A 7,944-nucleotide genomic window follows, 5' to 3' on the forward strand; every position below is an offset into this window, starting at 1 on the left:
CTATTGCAGGACCCTGGATTTCTGATGACCTGGATAACCTCCCGTCCTCACACAGAAGGGTAAGGACTGAGAGTAAATCAGAAAGTAAAAGGCTGCAGGGAAAGCTAATGACTGGGCCTCAAACTCTGATTGTGGGTGACGCTGCTGTAAAAGATGTAAGAAGCATGTGCAGTAAGAACACCAGAATACTCTGCTTTCTGAAGGATACGGTGTCTGACTTGGCAGAAAGAATCCTACATATCGTGGCTGAACATCCTACTGTGAAAAACATCATACTGCACATCGGGACCAATGATGTTGTGAAGCAACAGTCTGAAGTGTTGAAAGAGGATTTTAATAATCTGTTGAACACAGTCAGCTCTTTGAATGCTGAGGTGTTTATCAGTGGTCCTATACCACTAGGTCCAATCCAAAGAGGAGCTGAGAGATTCACCATATTGATGGCATTGAAAACGTGGCTCTCAACGGCATGTACTGTCCATTCAGTGCATTTTATTGGAAATTTTTACTTTCTGTGGAACTGCAGACATCTTTTTAAGGCAGATGGACCTTAACAAGTCAGGAGTAAAATTGCTCCAACTTGTTTTACTTTCTGCATCACTCATCTGTTTCCTCTGCCAAGACCAAGGAAACAAAACAAGAAGACATAACTCAACATGCCAGAAATCTTGAAGTAGAGCTAACTCAGGAAGAGAGCTCTGATCATGGAAGAAGGAAGTTAGTCTCACTGAAAAACAACATTGAGGATCCACCGTCTTTACCCCCCCAATCCCCATCTAGGGCTATTTTAGGAAAATAGCACTCATGACTCTTCCCAGGACAAGCCGGGGCCCAGTGTGCGGGTAGTCTTCTCCATCCCTGTCTTGATAGGTAACAGAAAAAGCATGGTGAATGTGTTGAAAAACAGGAAGCACTCTATTAGACGCAGCCTGTCGAAAAAAAGTGGGCCAGATAATGTTTTTTACAAACTAAAATTAGCTATGTTAAACGTTAGGATTTTGGCAGGAAAAACATTTTTTTTAAAATTTTAAAATCTCTCACAATCTTAATTTCTTGTTTTTAACTGAAACTTGGTTGGACCAAGATAACAGTGCAGCTGTCCTTATCGAGTCTACCCCTCCCAACTTCAGTTTTATGAGTGAAGCTAGAGTGCATAAGAGAGGAGGTGGAATTGCCATTTTGTTTAATGACTCCCTCCAATGCAAAAAGATGTCTTATGGGAATTTTGCTTCTTTTGAATATGTGGCTCTTCAGCTGAATTCCTCTTCTCGAGCTATTTTTCTAAATATCTACAGGCCCCCTGAATACTGTATAAACTTTATGTAATGACTTTGGTGAACTGCTGTCTATAATCTGCATTGACTTTGACTGTGTGGTTATTGTTGGTAACTTTAACATCCATGATGACAACCCCCAGGACAGAGGGAGGGAAGGAAGAACTGTATTGTGTTCTTGATAATTATGGACTGACCCAACATGTGACAGAGCCCACAATTCAATTCAATTCAATTTTATTTATATAGCGCCAAATCACAACAACAGTTAGCCCCTACAGCCCTAACTATAAGCTTTATCAAAGAGGAAAGTCTTAAGCCTACTCTTAAATGTGGAGATGGTGTCTGCCTCCTGAAACCAAACTGGAACCTGTTTCCACAGGAGAGGAGCTTGATAGCTGAACGCACTGGCTCCTAGTCTACTTTTGGAGACTCTAGGAACCACAAGTAAGCCTGCATTCTGATAGCGCAGTGCTCTGGTGGGGTAGTAAGGTACTATGAGCTCTTTAAGATAAGATGGTGCCTGACCATTAAGAGCTTTGTAGGTAAGAAGAATGATTTTAAATTCTATTCTGGATTTTACTGGAAGCCAATGCAGAGAAGCTAAGACAGGAGAAATATGATCTCTTTTCCTGATTCCTGTCAGAACACGTGCTGCAGCATTCTGGATCAGCTAAAGAGTCTTAACGGACTTTTTCGAGCAGCCTGATAATAAGGAATTGCAGTAATCCAGCCTAGAAGTAACAAATGCATAACAATGAAAGTTTAAGGAATATTTCCTGATAATATTGCCTAAAGGAAGCATATATAAAGTGAAGAGGATTGGTCCAAGGACAGATCCTTGTGGAACTCCATGACTAACTTTGGCATGCATGGAGGACTCATCGTTAACATGTACAAACTGAAATCGATCTGATAAATAGGACTTAAACCAGCTTAGAGCGGTTCCTTTAATGGCAATGAAATCTTCCAGTCTCTGCAATAGGATCTGATGGTATCAAATGTAGCACTAAGATCTAATAAAACCAGTACAGAGACAAGTTCTTTGTCTGATGCAATAAGGAGGTCGTTAGTAATTTTCACCAGTGCCGTCTCTGTGCTATGATGAGCTCTAAATCCTGACTGAAAATCCTCAAATAAACTATTGCTCTGTAGAACGTCACACAGCTGTTTAGCAACTGCTTTCTCCAGGACCTTAGAGAAAAATGGAAGGTTAGATATATGTCTATAGTTGGCTAAAACATCCGGATCAAGAAATCCGGGATTTCGACCACACCACAGTACTGAGATGGCTCTTGTTAAGGTCTTCAATGAAATCCATTTAAACACTGACAGTGGCAGAATTTCAGTCTTAGTATTATTGGATCTCAGTGCTGCATTCGACACGGTTGACCACAACATATTACTAGACAGACTTTAAAACTGGGTTGGACTTTCTGGCACAGTACCAAACTGGTTTGAATCCTACTTAAAGGACAGGGACTACTTGTGTGTCTATAGGTAATCGCACATCTGAGCTGACAAAAATGACATGTGGAGTTCCCCAAGGCTCCATTCTGGGGCCTCTTTTGTTTAACATTTACTTGCTTCCACTGGCTCAGATTATGGAAAAACAACAAAATATGCTACCATTATTATGCAGATGACACACAGGTTTACACAACCATATCACCAGGGGACTATGACCACATACAAGTGCTGAGGAACTGTATTGAGCAGGTCAACGATTGGATGTGCCAGAATTTTCTTCAGTTAAACAAGGATAAAACTGAAGTTATTGTTTTTGGAGCCAGGGAGGAACTATTGAAAGTCAGTGCTCAGCTTCAATCCGTAATGTTAAGAACCACAAATCAAGCCAGAAATCTTGGTGTAGTCATGGACTCAGACCTGAATTTGAGGAGCCATATTAAGACAATTACAAAGTCAGCCTACTATCACCTGAAAAATATATCAAGGATAATAATAATAATAATAATAATAATCTTTATTTGTAGAGCATTTTTCAAAAACAAGTTACAAAGTGCTTTAACAAGTGTAAAGACAATAATACCCAAAAGACAGTAATACAAAATCAATACAAGATAAAAGCAAGAAAACATTGAAAAGACTAAAATACACATTTAAGATAAATATAAAATTTGTAAAATAAAATAAAAGGGATAAAATAAAGTCAAATAAGATCATGAAAGGCTCTCCTATAAAAGTATGTTTTAAGAAGGGACTTAAAAGAGTTCACTGACTCAGCTGACCTGATTTCCTCGGGCAGGCTGTTCCAGAGCCTCGGGGCCCTGACAGCAAACGCTTTGTCCCCTTTAGTTTTCAGTGGAGACTCTGGAACAGACCTCTGCCTGAGGATCTCACGGTACCTGCTGGTGTGTATGGGACTAAAAGGTCAGAAATATAACAAGGTGAGAGGCCATGTAGAGCTCTAAAAGTGATCAATAGAATTTTAAAGTCAATTCTAAAACATACTGGGAGCCAGTGTAATGAATCTAAAATAGGAGTAATGAGGTCATATTTCTTTGTTCTGGTTAAAAGCCTGGCAGCTGAGTTCTGGACAGTCTGGAGTCGATCAATAGATTTTTGGGTTAAACAGGTGAAAAGGCTGTTAATCCAGGCTGTAATCCAGGAGTGATGAGATGAAGGCGTATAAAATGGTCTCGGTGTCCTTAAAAGTTAACATAGATCGAATTTTTGTTATATTTCTAAGTTGATAAAAACATGATTGAACAAGCTTTGTGGTGTGCTGCTCGAAATTTAAATTTCAAACCAAACACCAAGGTTCTTTGCCACTGGCTTAATGTGATTTACTAGGGAACCAGCAGATGGCAGTATTTGATTTGCCATCTGCTGAGACCCGATGACCAGGATTTCTGTTTTGTCTGAGTTCAGCTGGAGGAAATTATTTGACATCCATTTTTTAACTTCACAAAGGCAGTTGTTAAGTGAACTCAGCATTCCAGGGTCTGTGGATCTGACGGGCAAGTATATTTGTGTGTCATCATGATTAAAGAACTTATGTCTCAGCAAGACCTGGAAAAACTTCCATCCATCCATCCATCGTCAACCGCTTATCCTGCGTACAGGGTCGCGGCTGAAAAAACTTATCCATGCATATATCAGTCTACTCAACTACAGTAACAGTGTCTTTACAGGGCTAAGAAATCCATCAGACAGCTGATTCAGAACGCTGCTGCTTGAGTCCTCACTAAGACCAGAAGGTGGATCATATCACTCCAGTTGTGAGGTCTTTACATTGGCTTCCTGTATGTCAAAGAATTGATTTCAAAATACTTCTGTTAGTTTATAAAGCACTAAATGGTTTAGGGCCAAAATACATTTCTGATCTTCTGCTTCGTTACGAACCATCCAGACCTCTCAGGTCATCTGGGGAAGGTTTGCTTTCTGTACCCAGAGTCAAAACTAAACAAGGAGAAGCAGTGTTATTATTAGCAGTTATTATGCTCCATATATTTGGAACAAACTCTCAGATAACTGCAGGTCTGCTGAAACTGTAAGTTCTTTCAAATTCAGACTGAAGAATTTTCTTTTTACCATTGCTTTTAATAAAATTTTTACACAGTGAGAAAGGAGTAGGTAATTGAGTGAAGAGATAATGAGAGTGAGATTGAACAGAGTGAAGGAAGTGGTCTTAAATCTCGTGCCTGAGTGATTTGCAGGAACCTCTGTCCACCTGTAAACGCGCAGGTGGGTCCAGAGTATAACTGGATCAAAGTGGCCTGCGGACAGACATGTCCTGGTTTCTCTGTAGTGTCCGAGGGTTTTTGGAGTTTCAGTGGACCCAAAGATTGCTATGGACCCAAGTACAGACTAGCTAGAGAGAGTAGATTAACTGTACTTCTCTGTTTATTCTCTTTTCAGAATTCAAAATTGTAATTTCCTGGGGCAGAATTAAACAAAAACATGGATTACAACACATTGTTGTATTTTGTTGTATTTATTGAAGGAAGAAAGAAACAGTGCAAAAAGGATTCAGCAGGGTCAGACGTCTACCACTTAAGGCAGAATCAGACATCTGGCCCAGAGCAGAGGATAAACGTAACATAAGAAGCAGGGACAGTGCTCCCTCACACTTCAAAACTCACCTTCCAATGGGAATGGAGACATAAGACATGACAATTTCACAGATGTTCATACCCACACACAAACCCTGTCATGTCCTGGTGGACAGTGTAAGAACGTGACTATAAGTGCAGAATGTTGGATATATAATTCAATTCAAATCAGCTTTACTGGCATTTAACAACAGTATTGCCAAAGCTACATATAAATTACATAAAAACAATTAATTTCATACATTTCATTAAATTAGTACATAAAACAGTAAAAGTTGTGTTTGTGTGTGTTAATAAAACATAAAATAATAATAAACATATTTATCAGCATGAATATGAGACAGATCAATTTTCTGCCACCACAATCCTCTCTCTGGCCACAACGTCAACACAATATCCATATCAAAATTTGCTTGTACATAATTCAATGCTTACAGTTAACTGTTTGAACAAATGCTTCATCAGTTAAGAACAGAAAATTAGCTTTAGCTGTCTTTTTACAAAAAAACTAAACACTTAGGTAATGGCCTGTATGGGACAAGTGAGCAAACCCACTTTGTCACACTGTATGACACACACACACACACACACACACACACACACACACACACACACACACACACACACACACCTGCCTCTATCAGCATACTTTTTTTTGCAGGGCACCTATTCTCTCACACTGTGTTACTGTGTCTTCTTCCCTGTTTCTACATCTTTCCACTTCTCTTTCTCTTTTTTATAAGTAGGCTACCTCTGGAAGAAGAGGTAAATGCCCTTTAGGTGGTGCTCCAGAGCTATTTGCTATTTAGGGCCTGAGCACGACTGTGCGAGGTCCCTATTGAATTTGTAAAGATTATATTTTTAGGGCCCGAGCATGACCGTGCGAGGTCCCTATTGAATTTGGAAAGACTTTTTTCTGCAAAGTAAGCTCCATTTTGGGGACCTGAGCATACTCGAAAACTCACCAAACTTTGCACACATGTCAGAACTGAAAATTTCGTATTTTATGGGTTTCGCGCATGGGCGGGGCAAAATGCCTCGCTAGCGCCACCTAGAAAATTGGAAAAGATTAGCCCCTCGTTCACGTTCAGCCTACATGTACGAAATTTTCTGGGGACATGTATCATATCAAGACGCACAAAAAAGCCTCAAGAACCCATACCCTAAAGTCAACAGGAAGTCGGCCATTTTGAATTTTACGTCAAATTTTGGATGATTTACACACTTCGTACTTTAACGAACTCCTCCTAGGGATTTAGTCCGACCGACTTCAAATTTCTGCTGTGCCTTCTAAAGGCATTGAAGATGAAAAGTTGTGCTATCTGTGAGTTTTCGTCAATTGGCGTGTCCGTGGCGTGGCGTCAAAAATCAACTCTTCGCCATGACACAGGAAGTTGTTGTAACTTAAGTGTACATGCTCACCTGAAACAAACTTTAGGTGCTTGATAACTCTCCCACCCCGCTATGGAGGACCGATCCTGACACAGTCAGAAATAAATAAATGCTCAATAAATAAATAAGCATCCAATTAAATACACAATTCCTTCAGTGCGCTGAGGTGTTTAATAGCTCTGAAGACAATACCAGCCATGTCTTCCTTCTCTTTTCACGTAGACGCTCCGACAGACAGTGCTTTCAGTTTGCTGCATGCATGGACACAGAACTGCGGTATAGGGAGAAGCACACGGTCAGCTAGCTGCAGCTAAATCTGGAGTGCACTCGTATTCAATTCTGTATGGTAAATTCAGTTTTAACGGAGCAGAGCGAGCTGACAGGCAGAGTTAGAGACTTTTTCTGTCCGTTTCTCTCTTTAAAAAGACGCATGTTGCAGTCAGAGTCTTCTCTGAAGAGGACAATGAAGTCTCAGTAGTACACGATGCGAGCACCACATACAACACAATTTATCAAATTACACAACGGATATACAGTATGAAAATAAGATTGATTGGATTATACTCACAGGAAGTATAAAACCTCTTACATGGGTCTATTAAAAGTAAAGTAACACAAAAATGTCAGGGAAATTACTTTACTTAGATTTAAGTACTGCAGTTGTACATTTGAAATACCTTCCTACCTTTCTGATAGGAAGCCTTCTTGAGGTGGTATAAAACATTTCTTCTTATATTCTGATTTGAGCTGTGGACAACTATGACCACATGAATTAAAAAAATTAAACATTTCACTGCCCAAGTCAGCTATAACACAAGTCTTGTTCAGCCTATTTATTTTCATTCATTACACAATATGAATAAGCTATGCAGACAGTTGTAAAGAAAGAACATCTTTTTCTTCTGTTCTCTACTTGTTATAGTTACACAGTATTAGGGGTGTGGGCTGTATTAAAAGTATCCACTGTTCTCCCATGCTCTAACACACAGTAACGATGAAATGTGTGCTGTTCTCACATTCTTCCTCTGTATATACACATAAACAACAAGGCAGGGAAATATAAAAGGAATTTATTTTATTGTTTGGGTACATTATTGTTCAGTGTACATGCTCACATCTGAAACAAACTTTACGTGCTTGATAACTCTCCCACCCCGCAGACATCTACACACCAATACCGATTTATATTCATAGCAGCAAGT

The sequence above is a fragment of the Micropterus salmoides genome, unplaced genomic scaffold, assembly GCF_014851395.1.
Source record: "Micropterus salmoides isolate LMB-PRFRI ecotype aquatic unplaced genomic scaffold, ASM1485139v1 Ms_hic_scaffold_23, whole genome shotgun sequence".
NCBI classification, from domain to species: Eukaryota; Metazoa; Chordata; class Actinopteri; order Centrarchiformes; family Centrarchidae; genus Micropterus; species Micropterus salmoides.